The 24,581-nt window shown below is 40.0% G+C and overlaps 1 long non-coding RNA gene across 4 annotated transcripts in view; it reads right to left on the bottom strand.

Moving 5' to 3' along the window:
- Positions 1-24,581, bottom strand: part of LOC101948442 (uncharacterized) — a 194,897-nt gene that overhangs the window by 159,832 nt on the left and 10,484 nt on the right. For all 4 annotated transcript variants that reach the window (XR_010590356.1, XR_010590355.1, XR_256918.4 and 1 more), the window contains exons 2-3: positions 8,500-8,597; positions 6,427-6,572 (exon numbers count right to left, since the gene is read on the bottom strand). This is a non-coding gene — a long non-coding RNA (uncharacterized LOC101948442). The remainder of the gene's footprint in view (positions 1-6,426; positions 6,573-8,499; positions 8,598-24,581) is intronic.

Genomic DNA, 24,581 nt, shown 5'->3' with positions numbered 1-24,581 from the left:
TATGGATCAGAACAGAAGTCCATCTAACTCAGTATCCTGTGGCCAGTACTAGCTACATCAAAAGGTGGTGCAAGAAATCCTGCAGAAGGCAGGTACGCAATAACCTGCACACAAGCAATGCTTCTTCCTGACTCCTGTTAGCTTTTGTCCTGAAGCATTTGACCCCCTTCCAAAACTCTGGGTTATTTTTATAAATCCTTACTATTGTAACTAAATATTCTTGTTATCTACGTAAATGTCCAGTCCATGTAAATATCCTACTTCTTCAAATCCTGGACATCTATATACGCATTGTGGCTGTTTCAAATCAGTGCAATAAATTCACCAGCAAAATTGAAAATAAAATAAAGATTTGAATGAAGATTATAAAGTGCAAAATCTGTCCTAGTCCAGGGAACATGTACATCAGGCACTTTACAAAATGGGATATGTCTAAGAAACTAGAACTATTCTGAAGGGACAATTACACTTTCATAAGCAAAGCTAGGTAATTTCTGGAAGTGTTTATTTCTACCCAGTACACTGTAACAATTGTAAAAGAATAATCCTGGTCTGTTAAACAAATACTATATGTATTTTAAGCTTGTGTTTACACAAAGAATAGGAATTGTTCCTAAAAAGTTGTCATGGACAAATTATATCCTTTCCTCCCAGATGCAGACCTTGTAAGGGTCATCCAGTAAGCTAGCTTGCTGCAACACACTTCACTTGGGGCTAAACATTTAGGTCCATGCAGAAACTTTGGCTAAGGAATGGCCCACTTTCTGAGTGCCGGCAGACCATTGAGAGCCTGCTGGGACAGAATCTGTTCCCCACTGCAGCCCTTATGCTCCACTCTGGAAGCATATACAGCTGTCAATATGCTGCAGTGGGCTGGGGGAGAATTCCTTTGATGCAAACACAGTGTAGAGCCACCATAACAAACCCCATTCTTCCCTCTTCACAAGTCCCAGTGGAGGAGTTTGCTGGGGAGAGGACTTGCGACAGGTAGGGGCATAGCTGTAGTACTGAGCACTACAGAGATTTTGGGTGCATTGCAACCCTTAGGCAGCCTAGGATGGGCTGCTGCAAGTCAGAGCAGACAGGAGCTGCTCTAACTTATGCCTGGGGCCATTTTTGCCCTTAGCAGCTCAGAATCCAAAGGGTGATGTAAAGTCACCTTTGCCCCCACCACTTGGGCTGTGCCTTCTGTGCTTCGCCTCCCAGAGGTGCATCACAGAATCTGACTCATTACACCTTTTGATTCATATCTTCTACTGGATGTTCCTCCATTTCCAAGTGAAATTCAAAGCCCTGGTCAATGTTTACAAAGCTTTGAATGACCCTGACCCAAGTTTATGTAAAAGACAGGAAATGTACATAATGTACCTCTCTCTCTCTCTGAGCTACTAAATCAACTGCATTATGTATAAATGATTACACTGTCCTTCCCATGGGTGATACGTGTGAGAACTGGAGAAATGGATTTTTTGGGGTAGTGGGACATTGCCTCTGGAATAATTTCCCACAGAATATGCATCTAAACCAAATCAGACCACATTTAAATCATGTTCTGTTGCAAGAGATTTCTCTTTGTCTTGACTCCCACTTACTGTAAATTGGAACCCCTCTGCCCTAAGCCCAATTACTAGGTTTTTTCCATCTTCTAAAGCTTCAGAGTTGAAGTATATTTCTTCCTATGGGCCCAGTTCCACAAACCTCACTCATATGAATAATTCTTATTCATGAACGTGGTCCAACTGGCTTCATGAGAGTAAGCCTTTACAAGATCATGCTCTATAGCTGTTAACAGTAATAAATACCAACCCACAGTGCAGCTAGATAACACAGTGATGGGTACACTGTATCAATCTAAAGATTGATTGTCCTGATATATCTTACATATTTATATAACTAGAGTCAAGGTGGTGAAAAATAATAATATGATAATACTAATTAAATAATAAATTAAAAGGCCAATTCCTTAAATCTTTACTCAGTCATAACTGCTATTCCCTTGAATTAGAGTTCTGTCTGAATAAAAATTGAGTAAAGAATCTGGGATTTGGCAAAATAAAAGTAATTGTGATGATATCCTGTCAATAATAACTAATTAAAAAGTTTTCCAAACACAGGGAATAGAAATGACCCTCTTTCGAGTTTGTGTGACTATTAGGTATTCCATAGACTACAATGCTTTCTTGAGTTAGCAGCTACTACAGTCTATTGGATAAGCAGATAAGGCTTCAGAACTCTTGAAATATCAGCTTCTGCAGTACTCTGAGATCGCATGACACATAAGCCAATTGTAGTTTATCATGAGTATGCATATATTACCAGTAATTTGCACTTATTTTTATTTTGCATCTACAGATCTCAACATGGATTACAAGGTTGGGTAAGCATCATTCCTATTTCACAGATGGGGTAAGTGAGGTACAAAGAGGTTAAACAACTTGCCCAATATAAGACATCAAATTATTGTCAGTGCAAAGATTAGAACTCATCTCCTGATTCCGAGCCCCATGCTTCACCTACTAGACCACTTTGGCAAAGAAATATTCTCAGGAAATTTTCAGATATTATTTGTATAATAATAAAGTTATAATGCTTCATGGTATAGTTATAATGCCACCATGACGAGAGATTCAGTTGCACAACTTCTGTTTAGAAAAAGTGATGTCTTCTGTTTGTCTTTTATTTTGAACGTAATGTGAAACAAATAATAAATAAATCAGCCTGGTACTGGCTGCTGTCAAGCTGTACCACCACTTGAAATCCAAGTGGTTGGGGGGAATCTTTTAAAGAGATCATATTTCATTGTTGTGCCCTTAGCTAGAAATGCCAATTTGGTTGTTTCTCTTTCCAAGACTCATTTTCACATGATGAGTCAGTGATTGCCAGAAAACCTCCTTGTCTGAGGAACAAGCACCAGCAGAAAATGTGCTCCAACCACATTCCCGTAAGGTCTGCAAATGTCAGGTACTTCAGACACGTGAGTGTGTGTCACATTTATATCCTTTCTGCAACAGCTTCTACTGCTTTATCTTAGGGCTGATCCACCCAGATTTGTTCTGATCTAACTATATCACTTTAGAAACCAATGTAGTTAAATCAGTGTAATCCCTTATTGTGTATGCAGATACACTGGAAGAAGGGTGCTTATACTGGTATAGATTATTTCAATAATTTTACAGAAATAAGCTATACTGATATAAACACCCACTTTATACTGCTATATCCATCCTAAGGCGTTGCACTACTCTGTATAACTGGGATATAATTATACTGGTACAACAACTGTGTGTAGACCAGTCCTTAGATTTGTCTGAATAACAAATTTTCTCTTTCACTTCTTGCTAACAGTCTTTCTAACATAAGAGTTCTAAATGCCTAGTAACTTTTATTTTTTGTCAGGAGTGGGGTGTGAACACAGGAAATGCAATACTGGATCAGACCAACATTCCATCTAGTCCAATATCTAGTATCTGACATTAGTCAGCTCTGGATGTGTGACTGAAAGGCATTAGAAAACCCTTTAACACATTTAACTGTGTAGGAGAAATTCCTTCTGACCCTAGCTCAGAGGTGGGCAAACTATGGCTTACGGGATCCTCCTGCCCAGCCCCTGAGCTCCTGCCCCAGGAGGCTAGCCCCCAGCCCCTCCCCTGCTGTTCCCCCTTCCCCGCAGCCTCTGCTCGCCCCGCCGCCGGCGCAGCGCTCTCGCCGGTGGGGCTGCGAGCTCCTGGGGCAGTGCAGCTGCAGAGCCCGGCCTGTCCTGGTGCTCTAGGCAGCGCGGCTATAGCACCACCAGCCACTGGTGCTCCAGGCAGCGTAGTAAGGGGGCGGGAAGCAGGGGAGGGTGGGTGGGTGGATAGAGGGCAGGGGAGTTCGGGGTGGTGGTCAGGCGGCAGGGCAGTCAAAGGGCGGGGAACAGGGGGGTTGAATGGGGACAGGGGTCCGGGGGGGCAGTCAGGAAGGAGGGGGGGTTGGATGGGGCAGCGGGGTACAGTCAGAGGTTCCAGGGGCGGTCAGGGGACAACGAGAAAAGGTGGTTGGATGGGGCAGGAGTCCCGGGGGCGGGGAGGAATCAGAAATGAGAAGAGAGGTTGGATGGGGTGATGGGGGGCAGTGAGGGATGGGGGTTCTGGGGGCGGTCAGGGGACAGGGGAGGTGGATGGGACAGGGGTCCCGGGGGCAGGGCCAGCTTTAGGCCAATTCCCCCGAATCGGGCCCCGCGCCCTAAAGAAGAGCGCCTAACTTAGGTGCCTTTTTAATTTTTTTACTCACCCGGCAGCAGTCTGGGTCTTCGGCGGCATTTCAGCGGCAGGTCCTTCAGTGCCGCGGAAGACTCTGAGCAAGTGAAGGACCCACCGCCGAAGTGCCACCAAAGACCCGGACCACCACCAGATATTCGAATCAGGCCCCGCACTTCCTAAAGCCAGCCCTGCCCGGGGGTGCTGTCAGGGAACGGGAGGTTGGATGAGGCAGGAGTCCCGGGGGGGGAGGGGTGTCAGGGGGCGAGAAGCAAGGGGGGATAAGGGGTGCGTTCTGGGCCACGCCTGGCTGTTTGGAGAGGCACAGCCTTCCCTAACCGGCCCTCCATACAATTTCCGAAACCCGATGCGGCCCTCAAGCCAAAAAGTTTGCCCGTCCCTGCCCTAGCTGATGATCAGTTGATGCGCTGAAGTAAGTGGATTGATAGCTTTATAATTTTATCCTTCCTGATGTAAATACTGCACAGACCTTATTCATAATGGGGCAAATTCTGATGTCTTTATTCAGAGAAATTCCCAGTGGCTTCAATGGAAGTTTTGTCGAAGTAAGGATTTGGGCAACTGAGTCTAACCAATTTTTATTTTTTTCTAATTTTAATAATCTCAGTCTCTGCTTTGAAAGGCAATGTGGTTTAGTGGCTAATGTGCTATACTGATTAAGCATCTATTCACAAGTAGTCCCATTGAAATCAATGGGGATAGCATGAATGAGAACCCAGGATTGGGTACTAAGCCCTCCTTATCCTTACATATCTTTTGATTGTAAGCTGATGAAGTTAAAATCCTGAAGAAGGGAGAATTCAGCGACTGTAGATAAATGACTATGATGTGCAGCCTCTTCTTAATATCCCAGAAAGGTGCATGGGAGTGAAGGTCTCTGAGTATATGTAAGTATACATTTAATTAAAGCTGTTCTTTTAATTTCCTTACAGGTGCATGCATGGTGGGAGCAAGGAGTGGCTGGGATTACTTAGCCCTTTTTCTGATTCATACCACAAGGGCACAGAAAATTAAAAACATCTGTTTGATTCCAGTGGTACAAAACATGAGTATCATCTGAGATGTACAAACAAGAAGGCTGACATTATTTGCAGCAAATGAGAGGATAATTAGACACCTACCAATGCTACAGTCACATTTCCTGTCACATGGAGAGGATGACACACCAAGAACGGATTTGGAAAAACTTTGCTGACAGTGAAAGTGGAAAGAATGTAGAATGAACCTTCCTTGATAAAAACATACTACAGCATTCAGCAAAATGGTCCAAAATATTACTGCTTACAATAGCATTACTGCAGGTACAAATCCTGTGTCTTTTTTCAATGGAAGCTTTGCCTAAATAAGGACTGTGAGACTTGGCCTACACTCCCTTACAGTGTTTTCAGACTTTATTAAGCTTTTATTAGGCCTGAATTCAGATTCAGAAGCATGACTAAAGCCAAAAATAGCAGTATAGTATTTGGGTAAAGCTGAGTATCTCTGTATGTTTTATTTTTTGGCAGGCCTTTTTAAAAGCGTCAGGCAGCCATTGATGGGGACAAAACATGAGTTTTGGTAGTACTGAGGGTATTTTCATAATATTTTCTTTGATGTTGAAAAGATCAATGACTAGATTTTCAGCTGCTGTAAGTCAGTGTAGTTTCATTGGCTTCAGTGGAGCTATGCTGATCTGCATTTGATGAGGATATGGCTTCAAATCTCATGAAATGTACTGGGATGCAGTAAAAAAGCAAGTGGAAAAATGTAAATACACACACACAAAAAACGAACAGTAGGCATGCAAATCAAATAGCCCTCATATACACCATTGAGGACTACTAGTCATTTGTATTTCCTAAAGTCTATTCTTGTAGCAATTAATTATATTTTGTTACACAGATGTAAATCAGCATAAACTCTCTGAAGACAGTATAGCTGCTCTAGATTATGCTAATGTAACTAAGAACAGAATTTGAGCTGTATTATATTTATGAACTTGGAACCAAACTCTTATTTCTGGAAAAAACTATGTACAGCCCTTTTTTAAAAAACCTGCTAATCTACTGGTTCTAATCATTTAAAACAAAACGGAGAACAATCACAAAGCAGATGGAGGGGAAAAATATTATTTGGTTCCTTTTTTCCAGTTTAATAACAGTGAAAATTAGTATCTGAAAAACTGTCTTACCTGTCTTTAAACTCAGTGGCCTCAAGGGTGTTACTGAAGCTCTTTCCCTCAAGGATAAAAGGGAGGGGGACAAAGACAAGTTCTTTCAAGATTACTCATTTGTCAGAGCTGTGATACCTGAGCTTGTAAAACAGGATCTCTCTCACCTGTGGAAAAATGACACAAGTTTTTTCAAGCTATTATCTCTGTCCCCTATACCTGCCCATATGTGGAGTCAAATCCTGCTCTCCTTAATCATGGGAGTATTCCTAATAATGCTCATAGGACTAACTGCAGGAGTAAAGCAAGCACAATTTGGCCTGTAATCAGGATCCCACCATCAAATGCTTAGTCACAGAGTTTTTTTAGTTTATAAATCAATGGACTAGTGCCAGTAACTATTGCAGAGTGGAACTAATCCAACTGGGCTACAGTCAATATTAATTATGGGCTGTGCTGGTGTGATTTTCATTTCAATATTTCCTTTAACAAAGACAAATCTAAAAGGTATTAAGTCTGACATTTTAAAAAGACAAAAACAGTTATAGGGTTCTCATCTATTTGTAACTCCATGTAAATTATGGAAGGAACTAATTCACACAGAGCTGTGCATTCTATGAGGTAAAGGATCATATATACCTGTCCCTTTGAATTTCTCAGAAGACATTATAAGCCAAATTTCTGCAGGTTCCTATGTTGCCTAGCTAATTTTCATTGCACTCAGCTTGGCTTTGTGAATATTAGCGAAAGTAAAACCCCAGATCCAAATAATACTTTCAGTAACACCAATACAACCCCACTGACTTCTTTGGAATTGCAGCAGTATAAGTGAGAGCAGAGTTTGGCCCATAATCTTTGAAGTCCTCTGAAGAGGATAAAGTCCAGATCTTCAGCTGGTATAAAATGGTGTAGCTTAACTGAAGTCAATGGTGAAACACTGATCATAGAGTTGCCAACTTTCTGACTGCAGAAAACCGAACACCCTTGCCCTGCCCCCTGCCCTGAGGCCCCACCCCTTCTCCGAGGCCCCCTCCCCCCATCGCTCACTCTCCCACACCTTTGGCTCACTCACTTATTTTCACAGGGCTGGCGTAGGGGGTTGGGTTGCGGGAGGGGTGAGGGCTTCAGCTGGGGGTGTGGGCCGTGGATGAGAGGTTTGGGGTGCAGGAGGGGCCTCTGGGCTGGGGCAGGGGGTTGTAGTGTGGGAAGGGGTGAGGTCTCTGCTGCTAGTACACACAAACCAAAGAGCAAGCAAAGGTGAAGTGGAAACGTACGATACAAGGAGAGGTCCAGGAGGAAATTAGAACAAGGAGTGAAGCATCTCCCTTTTCTTTGTAGGAGGTCATTACCCCTCCCCCACCTTCTGCAGCGTTCCTTCCTTGATCTCTCTGATAAACTCTCAAGAACCTTTTAGTAACTCGGAGCCAAAAGTCTCCTTTTACCCATATCTTGTACAGTATGGAAGTGCCTGCACATTTTATATAGGCCTTTCGACAGATGAATTAAATGTGGCCAGCATGCATTATATAACCCACACATACTGTACATGCTATATGACTTATGTAATATACATTACAAAATGCATTGTCTAATGGTTAGAGTACCAGACAGGGGACCAGGATTTCCAATGTTCTCACTCTGGGTATGTTTACACTTAAAACTCTGCAGTGGTGTAACATTGCACTGCTGTAACGCTTCAGTGTAGATACTACCTGTTGGCATAGGTAACCCACCTCCCCAAGAGGCAGTAGCAAGGTTGATGGGAGAATTTTTCCCTAGCGCTAGGGTTGCCAGCTTTGGTTGGACGAATTCCTGGAGATTTTATCACATGACATCATCTTTAATTCCTAGCAACTCCAGGTTGTCCTGGCAACCCTACCTAGCGCTGGCTTACACCGAGGGTTAGGTTGGTACAGGTACGTCTCTCAGGGGTGTGGATTTTTCACACCCATGGGAGACATAGCTATACCAAAATAAATTCCTAGTACAGACCAGGCCTTTGCTTTAGCCAATGATTTGCTGTGTGACTTTGAGCAAATAATTTGAAATTTGTGTCTCTATTTTCACATATGTAAAATTTAGATATTCACTTACCAACGTTGCAGCCCAGCAGATATTCCAGTAGGCTCCATTAGAATCCTTCAGCTAGATACGCAGGCTAGCTATTCCACAGCTTGATGGTTCCAAATAATCTGAAAAGTTTTATTAAACAAATCAGGTATCCCCGACTCTCACAAAACTTAGTCACCATTGGCAGACTGACTTCCTGTATGTCACAGCAGAAATGCCTCAAGTGTCATTCACACTTTCACTCATGAAGGCCCTTATGATTGTAACAACTTCCCACTTAGGACCAGATTTTGGCACTTAATTATTGTCTCATCTTAGGAACAGTGCAGAGTTGTACCAGCAGGATCTCTGGAAAGCAGGATGATTTGGTAAGGCATGATACCACTTTCAGCTCTGTAGTATGGATGGGGAGTATGTCCAATATGCCACCCCTTAGAGGGAAATTCATGCTGTGCCTTCTGTGGCTAGTGAGGTTAGTAGAACCATGGCCCCCTCACCTTCTTGGCTAGCACCCTAGGATGAAGTCAGGACAGGGATTGCAAATGTATCCCCTATACATTGCAGCTGCAAAAGGGCCATCCACATTCTGACTATTGATGTACTCTAAAGAACCTTCACCTATTCCTTCAGAAAAAATCAGCTATGACCACACCTCATTCTGAATTGGTTTTGTATTGTTTTGCACTATATTGTATCCATATGTATCTTTAGACTGTAAGGTCTGTGGGCTAGAGCAGTGGTTCCCAAACTTTAACAACCTGTGAACCCCTTTCGCTAAAATGTCGTCTCGTGAACCCTCTCCTAAAAATGAATATTTCCAGGGATTTTCTCCTTTACCTGAGTATAAATTATAAAAGCAGTGATCTTGGAAATATAAAATTTGTTTTTATGACATGCTTATTACACACTTTATTATTAATTATTATTTATCATTACAGTATTTTTATTACATTATGAAAACGGCAACACTCTTCCAAGATCTCACTTTCGTAGCTCGTATCACTTTGAATAAGCCTGTTATAAGATAAGGCTCCTATGTTTCATCAAGGAGTATCAGATGTAAAACAGCATGAAGGTATTTAAGAAGCCAACTTAGAGAGTTCCTCCTACACAAGCGTTCAACTCTTGAGCAGTCCAGGCAACAGAGCCGGCTCTAACGTTTTTGCCGCCCCAAGCAAAAAAAAAGAGCGCCGCCCCGCCGTAACACCCCCCCCGAGCGCTGCGCTGCCCCGCCCTGCCAAAACACACCCCCGAGCGCTGCCCCGCCCACCAAAACGCCCGCTGAGCGCCGCCCCACCCCGCCAAACCCCCCCGAGCGCCACCGAAATACCCCCCGAACGCCGTGCTGCGCTGCTGAAACACCCCCCCGAGCACTGCCCTGCCCCACCCAACCCCCCTGAGCGCCGCCAAACCCCCCTGAGCACCACACCGCCCCACCGAAACCGCCCTCGAGCGCCGCCAAAACCCCCCCGAGCGCTGCACCGCTGAAACACCCCCCCGAACGCTGCCCCGCCCCACCAAAACAGACCCCCAAGCGCCGCCCCACCACGCCAAACCCCCCCCGAGCACCACCCCACCCTGCCGAAACACCCCCCCAAGCGCTGTGCCGCCCTGCCGAAACACCCCCCCGAGCGCCGCACCGCCAAAACACCCCCCCCGAGTTCCGCGCCGCCAAAACACACACCCCCCAACACCGTGCCACGCCACGCCACCAAAACAAAAACAACCCATCCCGCTGAGCGCCACCCAGCTGAAACAAAAACAACAGCAAAAACCTCATGCGCCGCCCCGCCAAACCAAAAAACAAACAAAAAAAAAAAACCAGCGCCTCCCACCACCCCAAGATTGGCCGCCCCTTACAAGGTGTCACCCCAAGCACATGCTTGGTCGGCTGCTGCCTGGAGCCGGCCCTGCCAGGCAAACAATGCACGTTACAATAAAGCTTAGCTGCCTATTTAATTTTAAAAACAGCAAAATATATCCACCTCCCTTTCCATTTCTTATAAGGAGTCCTTGAAGTTTAAATCTCATCAGTGTGATAGATTATGCTTGCTTTGATCTGCTTAGCTCTTGGAAGTCCAGGGGCTCGGGCTGCTGGCCCCGGGCTGCCCAGGGTCCCTAGGGACAGCTCTGTCCACCATTAGGGATTTTTTTCCCCGAGAACCCCCTATAACATTTCACGAACCCCAGTTTGGGAACCACTGGGCTAGAGGATGCTATCTCTTGTTGGACAAAGTCTCAAAGTTCAGAACTGGATCCAAACTTTACCAGAGTTTAATGGTGTTCAGATCTGAGGGTTTGTTCAGGCCCACATTCGGTTACTTTGTTTGATCCATTTTACAGGGCTGTACAAATTTACAATGCTGCATAAATAATGGATAACAATATCATTCAACTAATCACCGCTGCCTTTAATTACTGGCACGATGTAATAAGAAAAACTTCAGCCCTGAATGAATTAGATGGCTAAATATCCTAAATAATTAAAGTGGTCAGGACACCTTTGATCTATACAGTGTCCGACTCATACTCAGATGTCTTGAGATCCTCATTGCCAGACCAAGAGAAAAAAATCAACAGAAATTGTGTTGCTTTTCTACAGTCGTAATAATTCAAGTAGTAAGTTCCAATGCTGAAACAACAGGCAGTTCAGGAAATACTTCTTTCTCTTATTTCAGCCAATCTCCTCTTAGTATGATTATGTCATCTAAAAATTATGCAATATGACAATGTTGAAAACAAGCCAAAATTCCTGTCCCAGTGAGATCACAATGAAACTGCTTATGAGCTAAATTAGTCATAATGTACACTACAGATAAGTCACTTTAACAGTGTATATTACTGTATGAGTAACTGTCAATGCAAATAAATACCATTGTCTGAGTAGGGAAATCCACAACACTCAGACTTTTAAATAATTAAAACCAGTCTACTCACTACCTGAATAATGTAGAAGATATGTTTTTTTCAATTTGCAAATATTATATAAAAAGTGAAAAAGAAAACCAATAAAAAAATAAAGGCCACATCTGTGCTGACCAATAATAGGTTCATACAAGGCATACATCAGCACAGAAAGTACTTTGTATCCATTTTCAGGAGAATTTATTCTGAAACTTTCTTTTTCTTTACAATGTTTTAAGTTATGTGATTTAAATTTTGTATTGAATTTTAAAAAGATGAAAAGAGAGGAGATGAAAAATGGAGGGGAATAAACAGCTGTGAGATACAATCATCCAGAGAGAAATAATCCACATATACAGACAGCAAATTTTCCTCATGTTTAACGCTACATGTCAAGAAAGTGAAGATTGTTTTAAAATCCCTAACTTTATCAATAATACAGTAACTGACCCACTCAAAATTTGCAGGACCTTCCAAATTAGTGTACCCTAGCTTTAAGGGTCTGATACAATTCACTTCAACTGGAATATGGACCTAAATTTTTCCTGGCATTTCCCCAACAGTTAGCCCTCAATCATGTAGCAATCCATAATAAATTTTAATATGAACATTTCCTGTGCTTTTTCTAATACCAGGAAGACTATTCAAATCACAACTATTTTGAGTCCACAACCTAAGTCAGTGTTCCGAATGATATTTAATCTCTGTATCATCTCCTTCCAAAAAGAAAACACAATAGGACAATGCCATAGTATGCAGTATGCAACAAGTAGCCATTGTCTTAATTGAAATTCCAACATCTGTTATTACATGTTATGTTTAAGTATTTTGGCAGGGGTCCAGTTTGTTCTAAACAAGATTTTCATTGATGTATTCATCTCAATTTGAGAGTAAATGAAAAACTCTTAATATTTCCACAAGTTCTAATCAAGACTTGTTAGAGAATCACATTTAAATCAAATCCCCAACTGATCCTGCACTTGACCAGCATTTTAATGAAAGATAATACTTTATGGACACAAGACACTGTAAAACAATTGTAGAGGGATATGAATGTATGGTATTTGGGGAAGGGGCGACAGGAAGGGCCAAAAACTGCTTGCCAATCTCTCATTTTTAGAACAGATTTATGTGGGAGTTTTGCCTGAGTAAGGACTTCAGGATTGTGTCTTCTAAATGCACTGACACCTTTTAGTAACTATTTAAATGGTCCCAACTGTTCTATACAGTTTTAGTAAAGCTAATACAGGGTTGAGGCTTAAATTTATAAGATTTTTAAGATTATTCAGTACCTTTATCAACATATGTTGCTTCTGATTCCCTGACTGACCATGTAAAGATTGCATTTTCTTATTCAGCAGATCTGCACCCTGTGTGTGTATTCAGAATTATACCTGCTTTTTTTTTTTTGACTAAGCTGGGCTTTATTTAAAAATTGCCTTTTATGTCTTTTGTCATTGTAATTCAATACAGAACTGTTAAAGCACGCAGGATTATTTTCTGACTCATTCATCACAAACAGAATTGTTAATAATAATGTGTATAAACCTTTATTATTGGTTATTAGAGTTGCACAAACAGTAAAAAAAAATTCATGAAGATTTGACAAATTAAAAGATAAATTCTGAATTGCCGTGTTCCCAACACATTTCTATGTGCTTTTTGCAAACATTCATGTAAGATATGTTCATATAAATGTTAATGGAAAATGAATTTCACACTGTACCTGAAATTATTTCATGAGGAAACAAAACTCCTTTCAAGCAGAAGGGGAAGCGGTTGATTTCTTGCTTTTCCTACTCAATTTGTCCAAGAAAGACTGCTGTTTCTTTGCAATAGGATAATGTGGTCTGCCACTGCAGAGGGGTAGGTTCTGAAGATGAAGCCATGCTATGTTGATTGTATCTCTGTTATGACTATTCTCATGTATGGGATCCAAATGTGTATTTTTGACAGATCATTTCTCCCTTCAGTGCTACCACTCTTGTTCAATGTGTGTGTGTTGATGACCAGTAAAGACAGTTTAAAACTGAATAAACAGTAAAGACAGTTTAAAACTTCTTCATAGTGAAATTGAGGGACAGACTTGCTGAAATGCTCCTCAGAGCCCTGTTTAGAGGCTATTACAGGGATCCAATCACAGCTTTCTCAACTAGCAGTTCACAGAAATAACTATGCCACAACTACTGTATGTAAATGATCATTGTAAATGATAATGGAGGAGAGGAAGCTGGAGACCAGTAAACTAAGACAATGCCCTCAGATTATATGTGAAATATTGTGGCATGTGGAATACTGCTTAACAATGCAGCACCAAAGAGTCTATTGCTCCCTGCCCTGACCCATTTCCCTGACACGAAGGCTATTAAAAGACCTGCCTGTGGATTTCCCAACTAGGACTGTGCACATATGCCCACACCATAATTACCATTTTGTCTGAGACAATGACTGTAGTGAATGGTGGTAGGTAACAGAAAATTAGAGTCCAGTAAATTCAATATAAGCACTTTATATATACATTATATGAAATATTGCAATCCAGTAAACAACAACATAGCACAATGGGGACTGGATGGTGTTCCCAAAGCAATAGGCCAGAGCCCTATCACAGAGACAATTAAATAAGCCAGCCAAGGGTCTAATTTCACTCCAGCCTATTATTAAAACAGTATGATTTTTCTAGCAATGATGTTTCAGGCAAAGCTTGGCCTACGTGGTTCAGAAAGGAAAGGGTTTTAAAAGTCCTAAACTCCTGGCTTGCTAGCATCTCCTAACTCCATAAACTGTTCCTCATTTCCCCAGGAGAGACTCAAAGGCCCAGAAACTTAAATGGACACTTGCTTTTTTATTACTGTTGTAGCCAACTGAAGTAGGGACAAAAACAATAGCATGTGGCTAAAGTTGCCAATCGCATAGCAGCAATATCAAATAATGAATAACAAATAAATGCAGGGATCATTTTGGAAGCAATGCATAGGCTGCAATTTGTTTGCATTAAATATTAATCAAATAACTTTAAAGAAAGAAGAAATTCTTAAAAATCAAAATCAGTTTGCAAACAATTCACACAGAAAAGGGATGAAATTAATTAATGTGACTGAAAGACTTTGGTATGAATTAATTGGCAATGTCTGATGGTGATGATGCACAAGTGCCCTTTTTACTTGTGAACTGATCAGATTGGGTCTGAAATCATTGAGAAACAATAAACCTGGACCCCTACAATGCCATTCTTGATCAAAAGCCCACTGAAGTGAATAGAAAGGCTCCCATTGACTTCAGAGGGCTTTGGATCAAGCCACTCAAGAGTCACCTTGTAATGTGCAGAACTTCACCTTAAGAATTCTGTTGTGGTATCAAAGGCATTTCTCACAAGATGAAGAAGGTGAGGATCACTAGCAGTGGCAGCAGTAGGGTTGGTACTATCATGAAAGAAGAGAAAGACATTTCTCCCCAAAAGTGCAAATTATCTGGTCCTATAAGTGCAAGAAGCCTTGCCCACTGGCCATAGCATCATATCCTCAGAGTTGGCACCAGCCCAAACTTGTGCTTCTGATGCAGCTGTTGCTCTTTGCTTTCTGCTGTCTTCACTGACATTCTGATGCCATTTGGTCCAGTTGTAGCATGGGGAGATGAGACATGCCCATCTACTGTCCTGTAACTGTGCATTGCACAGGTCAGATTCGCTAATGACATTACAGTTGGGTCCTCCTTCAGGACGAAGCTGAGGGTCTAACTATGATGCTTTTGTATCTGCAACTGTGTATATTTTCACATCTACACTATACCCACTTTCTTGATTCTGCTCCTGCTGGTGTTTGGTGCAAAGTGATACTGTTATTCTGTATCCTGTCTGCTAGTTTGGTGCAGGTTTAATCAGATTCATACCGAACACCAGGAAAGGAAGACTGAGGTACATCTGTCTGAAATAAAATTGGTATCTCTTTGTAGGAGAAGGAGTGTTATGACCTCTGTTTACAATTGTCTTCTGCCTAATGGGGCCCCAGCTCCTCTTCTGGATGACAGCTCTGTGTATGTCACCTACAATTATTTTCAAAAGCTTGGGGACTGAAGAGTAATATCTTTATGCTATAAACTCACAAAACTCATGAAGCTAGTACTTAATCATAAAGGACTTGTTTATAATTGAGAAAATCATTATCCATTTACACATTAAAATGTTGCTTGATATGCCATCACCTTTGTAAAGTATACCTACTGGCTTTTCAACATTATTTAAGAGCTTCAAGACAATTCCATTAACTAAACACCCAGTTTCTCTGCTGAGTGAAGCCCATGGGTAGACTTGCCTTGAGATAGGTAATTATTCTGGAAATATCAGTAGTGGTCTTAAAAATGTTGTGATAGTCTTCATTTCATCCAGAACTAAATTTTCAACGGTTTCATCAGTTTGCTCTGAGAAGCAAGAAAATTTCCACTGTTTATCTCTGCATTCTTGCAAGTATTAAATCCCTCAAACTGCTGCACCCTAGCTCAGATAAAGGTAACCTTGACCAGACAGCCCTCTGAAATCAGATGGTCCAGGTCACAATTTGCTTTATGTTATTAGCCTGGCACAGAAACCTGAACTATGCATCTACAGATCTATAACTTGATTGGCTTAGAAGATATCAATACTGAAATTCGATTTTTAAATGTTTTTGTAAATCCTATCTTAATAGTGCTGGTGGCCCACAAATCTTACTCATCCTTTGAAAAATGTCTTTAAGAAATCAAGTACCATGGAAACCATTCCACTGTTTACAAAATGCAGAGTACCATAAACATCTATTATGGGCCTAATTCTACCATTCTTAGTCTGGTTTAATAGTCTTCCAATCCCACTGATGTATTTGATTTTATTGACTTCAATGGGACTACTTACATAAGTACTACAACATGAGTAAGAGTGGAAAAACTGGGCCCTATGTGATCAGAAATCTAGGTTTATATTTTTCCAATTCTATCTAGTGCCTGTTAGTACAGAAACCCCAATACAAGCAAATTCCCTCACTTCTGTAATATCTGAATGGTATCTTGAGAGGTATAGATATTAACTATGTCAAAAGCTCACAGGTAGGCAGGTACTGGAAGCTTTTCTGTTTATAGGCATCAGATTGGAACGAAAATATACACCAAATTCTCTATCAGGTACAATGAAAATATACACCAAATTCTCTATCAGGTACAAAATATGTGTGCTTGCAGAAATGTAACAGATACTGCAAAATAAATATTATGCCATATATTTTCCATGAAAAAGCAAAGAGATCAATGACAGTCTGACTAACCTGTATCCTATAGGAGATAGTAGCAGTAGAATTGCCAGAAAAATACCCAGTACCTAGATATATAGCAGTTCCCACACAACTCTATTTATCTAGTTGTAATCCTTATATGCTCATCAAGTAAAAAGGAGAAGAAAACGTACTGTGTATACAAGTAAAATTATTAGAGAAACACATACAGGGCTACCTTTGAACCTGGATGTCTTACATTTGTGACCAAGTGGATTTTCTGCAAGCCACAGTTGTTCAGCAAACACATCACCATCAAATGATTAGGTCAGTTCCTTCAGAAGGACAATTAAAGGTGATTTCTAAAAATTCTTTAAAAATTATAATTATGCCACCATTATCCTACTATCCTCTGACATTTAAAGCAAACAACACTTCTCTTCCACACTGCCATCTAAACTTATTATTATGCTCCAAAAGTTATGCAAGGACCTACAATCTAGGAACTCAGTTGTGCAAACCATTGATTTCAATGATTTACTCAGGTATATGTAAAGGTTTGCAAGATCAGGCCCTAGGTTATTTAAACTACCTGACTAGTTAACAGAGACTAGTGAAAATTTTCTTTTTGCTCTCATGACATCCTATATTAATTTAAAAACAAACAAACAAACTACCCTTACCATTACTTTTACTTACAAACTCTGAAGAATGAATGTAATCAAATCAACTTGTGGAAAATATGAATAATAATTGATAACAATTCATAGTACAGAATGAAGTTAGTACTTATGGTGCAAAGAAATGAAAAGAATAATTAGCATCAGGGAGCAACACACAGATATCAGAAATTATCCTGCTGTGAATTGGTGAGATCTTCCATCATAATACATTGCTCCCAAACTGAGGAATTTGTAAAATCTATAAAATCTACCAGAAATAATTGATTTTCTTAGCTCTTGTCATTATAGCTTCAATATACTTTAAATCAATATTAACTTGGAATATTTACAGGTGAAAATGAATATGTCACTGATCTCTATGAAAAATATCTGAAACTGTTTATATTGTTCTTTTAACACCAGTTAAACAAAATCTGATCTGGATTCCATTTGATCACAAGATTGGAATGCCAAATATGCTGTAAACTGAGATATTTATTAATCAAAATGAAAAAACCCTTAAAATTCATTAATCTTTAGCTGCGTCCTTAAACTTTTACTGCTTTCCAATTTTTTAAATAAATATTCTGATCTTAAAAGCTGTTAGATGTTCTGACAAATGGACCCAACAGAAAAGACAGGTAACACTGTTTTATTTGCTGATGTTTAAATACTTTAGACTGAAACTAACTCTGTTCCACGAATAACATTCAAAATTAAATTTGAAGACTCAAGTAGGAACTCCACTGTGGGCATCAGTACACATAGTAGCAGAAAGTGAGATTTTGATGTAATGTGACCAAGAGACCCCATGTTGGTATAACTTAATCTGGTTAATCAGAACAAGTTCCCAAATTCCAAGACAGATTTTGAAATTTACAACCCCTGCACCCACAGAATGCTGTGCTAGAATGGCTGCACTAGTGGAGCCATTCACCTCAGGGGTGGGATAGGTGTAGTACCACTGTCCCCCTTCCCTGGAGGATCTGGTAGGGAAGCACAGTGCTATTTCACTTCCAGACTTTAAATCTGAAACAGAGGCTTCTCAGAGATGTGCTGAGACAACAAATCGCCTGGCCACTGATATAGTATATACAGGTAACTAATTAACAAAGGATCTCATCCTGCTCCTGCTGAAGTCAACTGGAATTTTGCCACTGACCTCAACTGGAGCCAGGGTACAGTATTATGGGAATTATTAGAGGATGTATTCCCAAAACTTGTTGCTCCTGCAACAATGGTTCGTTTTGTGATTCTAAATATAGTAGCTGCCTTATAATCTCCTCCTAAGTAAAAATCTGCCCAGCATCAATAACATAAGGCAAAATCATACTGGACTTACTGCTCAGATTTGACTTTTCTTCTGTACTAATTTAGGTTCTTCTGCCTCTAAAATTGCATATGGTTCAAGATGAAGTGGAAAACAAAACATTTATTCACATTGTATGAATTCTGGCAGACTCTGAAGTCTATGCCCTAATGAGACAATTAGGTAAATGAGAGCAGCCAAACCAAACAGATAAAAAACAGACGGGCTCATACAGCCCAAAAATAATTAAAAATTACTAGGCTATTACAAAACATACTGCTGAAACATCAGTATTTATGAAATTGGTACACATCATGCTACTATTTGTCTTAATCATTTATATAGTGCCTTAGATGTGTACAATGCTTTCCAACAGAGTGTGCTGAACAGAGAAAAAAAATCCTGCCCCAGAGAGCTTACAGTCAAACAGCTGGAACAGAAGCAGCACAAAATAATATGGGGTAAGTATAAAGAAACAAGCACACAGAAGAGCATATTAAACTAAAGACTTGTTCACTTATCTGTACAAATGTTCCATGATAGAGGTTGACATGCCTTGTTTAAGAAAAACACTGCTCCCATTGAAATTTAATGAGTTTTGCTACTGACTTTAGTTGAGTCAGAATCAGAACAGTAGATGAGACCTCATAACATTTACTCTTTCCCATTTGCACTTTAAGTATACGTTTCCATATGCATGAATGTTTCCATCTGTTGTTTTGTTGTTGAGCATAATTATTTTCACATTGTTTGGGAGTTTCTTTATTTAATGCCTATTTCTACAAAGAAAACAAGAACATCACAAAGACAATTAGAACAATTTTGTCAGGGTCATGTAAAGGGAAAGTGGCATGCTTAAGACACGTGAGATTTTCAGCAAAGCCTGAAAATCAACACACCAGCTGCTATTGGCTGGTTCTCTTTATACTAGTGTGGTCTTTATAAATGCAAAAATCCAAACTAGCCATTCAAGTAACTAATTCCATTTTTTTAAATTGCTTTGTTCTGTTTTCTGCCCCCACCTCTAAACAATCTGTAGCCTGTAATTCATTTTCTTCTCCTACATATTCTAGTCCTTTATTTTGCTGTTTAAAATTTAAGCTGACTCGTACAATATGATATTTAGACCACCACAGCATCTCATCCTTGTGTGAACTTTTACTCCAACTCTAAATTACTGGATCTACAACAAATACCTGTTGTATTTTCAATCAAGGAAAACACAACAAGTATTTGGCAAGAATTTTCACATTTCTTGCACCCTTAGTTTAATAAATTGAAACATGTATATTTGTCCATTGGAAGGAAAGACATTCTGCTATAGCTGCTTGGTTTTCATTTTCAGCTCTTTGCTTAAGATCTTGATACAGAACTCATCTGCAAGAAAGGACACCCTCAAAATATCACAGTGATATAGCTAAATTCATATATATGGAAGCTGCCTTTTATTAACTCCCAAAAGTATGCTCAAATGTAATACAAATAAGTTGCTTATCAATTTTCTGTTATTTTGCCCAACTGAAATTGCGGGTCCATTGTTCTAGCCTGTTCAAACAAGTAGTAAAAGATAGTCCCTGCCCTAAAGAGCTACTGTCTGAAGAGACCAGACAAATGGTGGGAAGAGTAAGAGAGACATATAGGGGGAAGTGATTTGTCCAAGGTCACACTGCAAATTAATAGCAGAGCTGGGCCTAGAAACCAGAGGTGAAATCCTACTCCCACTGATTCTCAGTCCAGTAGCCTACAGACCATGCTGCCTTCCCACACTATTGATCTTCCTCAGTTATCATCCTAAAGCCACAAAAATGAACCCTGCAGTCCTATGTATCAGTCCATTGCATTTTGGGGAAAAAATGTGACAGCCTGATTCTCTTTGATATGTTGTAAAACACTGTCTTGAAAACCGCTAGCTAGTCATAAATGTTACTATTAGGCATCTTAATATATTAGTATTAATATATTAACATATTAGTAAACAAACAATACTTTAGCACTGTATTAATTAACTGAAACAACTTTTACTAGTCCTCAACAGAGGGAAGCAGGCTGTCTTCATGGTATATTACTGGTGAATTGCTTCACTGTAATCTTGCTACACTGATGGTGGCACTTTTGCTGTCTCAGCCTCCTCAGTTGTTAGATATACTTGTCTGCATGAGAGCAATGAATGAGATCTGCATCTATTAAAATACAGATGTACTCAAGTACTCAAGAGGAAGAAGTACTGGTGCAGAAAGTCACTAATAATTCACTGATACTGAAGCCTTGTAGAGGGATTCCACAAAAACATACCTGGGCATATGCAGCATAGGCAGAGGGTTCTGTACTACATCGATATGTTGGGTACACATAAAAGAACTCAAACATGAGTTATGTGGGATGTTCTTTTCACTGACCCTGGCAGATATTTTTGTTCAAAACAAAAAAGGAATACATATTTGCTTGACATTGAATAAAAGTACCAGTATGCCCAATATACTAGAACATTGTTCAGTAATAGTTCAACCTTGCAAAAATATTATCCCTGTAACACTGCCAAGGCCATTGTATGGGTTATTTGTGTATGTTTCAGCCAACCTACCCTGGGGCTGAAGCAACTTTTATACTTGACTTTTTAGAAACCTTTCTGTTTTGTTAATGAATCAGTGTGTCTTGTTCATTCTGGTTCCTCATCCTTCCCCTAGTTTTCCATCCCTTATCAAGTTCCCCTCCCCCTCCCTTGAACTACACAAAATTTCAGTCAAATAACCCATGCTGATGAACACTCATTAACTATAGCTTGCTTGAAAGTGGCTCATTACACGGTCGTTTCAAGTTACATCAAAATCCCTGTGTAAACACTATTCATGAATGGAGTGGTTAGTGATTAACTCTTTCAATCCAGGATTTGGGATTTCCTAACACTAAATGCCAATATATTTTACGCAGTGCCAGTGAGAAATGAGTTGGATGTTCTGGTGTGTAAGTATTATTGGGTACAAAGGCAGGAATACATCTTTGATACTTTAAATTTCAAGCCTATATAAACCAAAAGCCAGCTCTACTCTGCAAACAAGTACTCACATATGTTAAACTATGCGCTATACCAGTGTTATAATAATGACATCAAAATTACAAGAAAGAAAGAATTTTCTATTCTGAAATAATGTGTTGGGGGGGAAAAAAATCTGTTCTCCCAATCTGGAAGCCTACTGTGCAATAGTTAATGTTGAACAATGCTGTCCCATCTGGTAACAGTGAACTCCAACTAACTTATAAATTTATGGATTCCTTTTCTCCTTCCAATCATTTCTAAGAGCCCGTCTATTCCATTAGACTCATCAGCATTAACTTCCACACCACACTTTGCTAGCTATAACTGCATCCATTTGTGCCTTTAGATTGTTAGCTTTTTGGGGCAGGGACTTTGGTTTTTTGTTTAGCATGTTATTTATCTGTGAAGTAACAGGTACAAATACCATATTATGTAAATAATGATGATAATGAACAAATGTAGTTAACTGAGAAATTTTATATTTTTGTAGAATAGAGACAACTTCAAAGATACCAATTTTTGATAGATTCAAATAACTTATTTAAAGCCAGATTATGCCATCCTGACCCATGATGAATACAGAACCTTACTCTGCAAGCGGATGGCATGGATCAGTGTTCACTTTGCATTCCACATCACTACCGGTCCAAGCCAGGGAAGCTAATGATCTAACTAGCAGACCAAATTTGGTGATGCATCCTGGTCACCTGCCACCTGCATACACTAAGGAAAAGATACTGCAAGCAGTCTAACTCATTTCAGAGCATTCGTTATATTGTCTCATTCTTGTATTCTGGTATCCATTTGTAAATGTAATACTTATCTGTCTTGCGGATTAGGACATTGTTCTTATGAGCACTATTACCCCATAAGATTTATTGTTAATCAGAAGCGTTTTACCATAACTGGCCAGGGTTATATGTGAGAAAAATGCTCAAATGCCTGCAATCTGAATATTTTTTAAATGTGCCATAGTGTACCAAAGTGATTTCAGATCTGTACAACTTCCTATCCTTAATCACTGACATACTGGCCACTACATGCCCCCTACCTGAAACTTCCTTCAAAGGTCACCATCGTTCATAGATGTCCTGTGCCAAACAGACCAGTTGGCACAAGCCACACTCAAAGCCCAACTAACAGTGACATAAGAAGCTCTGTGAGCCTATTTCACTTCTATGACTAAAAGGCTTTTACTCTGCCTTAGGATATGCTAAATAAAGATGTGAAGAACTATTCCACACTGCTCATTATCCTGACTGCCTATAAACAACCTCAAACCCTAATACCTCTCATTGAGGAGAGCTCTCAAGCTAACCTGAAAAAAATCAACCAATTTCCTTCTGACTTCCTTGGTATCCATGTTATAAACTGCAGAGCCATATGATAAATAACGTTATCAAACATGTTTAGCTACTTGACTTTCCCTCTGCTTTCTAATCCACCACTGTTGTGACTACTTCTAATATTCAAAACATCCAAGTAGTTTCAAATAGCTGCCATTCAAAAAAAAAAAAAAAAAACTAACTTGTCAAATAAATGTTCCCTTCTTCATCCATTCCCCATCAAATAAGGAATTTCATCCTCCTCCCCAAATAACACTGAGCCGACTTGCAGGACAAGCAGTAATTAATCCTGGACCAGTGACAGCTTCAAAGTTCAGTGTCTCATGACCCACCGGGGCTTGAAGTGGGTACTTTGTAGCATTAGAAAGTCAAGAATCCATTTTGGCAGTGGTATAATGCTTTTGTTTCTATACCTCTTAGAACATGAAATATCAGGCTTTAATACTGCAACTGATGTCTCAAGAAGATGACACTGGTCATTTTAGAAGATCCTGAATTATATACATTAAACATAATTTAGTCTCTTCCTGAGATTTTTGCATTTGGACCCACAATCACCTGGCTTTACAGGTAAAGCAATATGAAAAAGTAGCATTAATTAATTTTTAACACTCAAATATTTTTATGCATAATATTTGGCATATACAAAATCCATGATGGAGTGCTGCAGTATAAAGGGGTTTTTTTTAGAATTTATTCAAGCTAATTTACTCATCATTTTGCTACTTCTAAAGTCAAGTTCAAACATATGCCAATAAAACCTTGTAGCACACTACCGTGTATTCCGTCTATGTAAATTTACCTCACTGCCATGAAAAGCAGTACATCCCATTCCTACAGCTTTTTTACTCATGGAGATATTCAGGAATAGTTATTCTGCTTTCAATTCACACCCTTCCCTACCAGAATAACATTCATATGTAGTCAGGCCTAGTATTTAGGTTGCAAAGTTTTGAGTAAATATTAAATTAATGGAGATATCCCATCTCCTAGAACTGGAAGGGACCTTGAAAGATCATTGAGTCCAGCCCCCTGCCTTCACTAGCAGGACCAAGTACTGATTTTGCCCCAGATCCCTAAGTGGCCCCTTCAAGGATTGAACTCACAACCCTGGGTTTAGCAGGCCAATGCTCAAACCACTGAGCTATCCCTCCCCCCTTATTAAGTCCTTGTCTACACTGCCACTTTACACAACTGCAACTTTCTCGCTTTCAGGGGTGTGAAAAAATATCTTGTGGTGCCGCAACTACACAGCCATGTTAAAACGCTGCCGTGGCAGCGCTTTAATGTTGCTAGTGAAGACCCTAAATCTTTACCTTCAGAGGGATTCCTTGAGAGCAGTTCTTTTCTTCAATTAGGAGTGCTGGCCACACCCAAACTCTCTTTTCCAAATCTTATGGAACATTTTGATTCTACCAGTTCAAACCTTGTCCTGCTAATGGAGCATCACCTAAACTATTCTGTTCACTTTCTGAATGGTAGTAGAGAGAAGAATATCACCCCATCATGTTGCTTTTGACTTATGAAGCCCCAAATGACCTGTAACCTGCCTGAGAAACTGCCTCTCTCCACATGCCACTGTACCACAATTGAGATCTGCAATGTGATCAAGCT

The sequence above is a fragment of the Chrysemys picta genome, chromosome 9, assembly GCF_011386835.1.
Source record: "Chrysemys picta bellii isolate R12L10 chromosome 9, ASM1138683v2, whole genome shotgun sequence".
Classification (NCBI taxonomy): Eukaryota; Metazoa; Chordata; order Testudines; family Emydidae; genus Chrysemys; species Chrysemys picta.
This window is presented reverse-complemented; position numbering and strand designations above follow the sequence as displayed.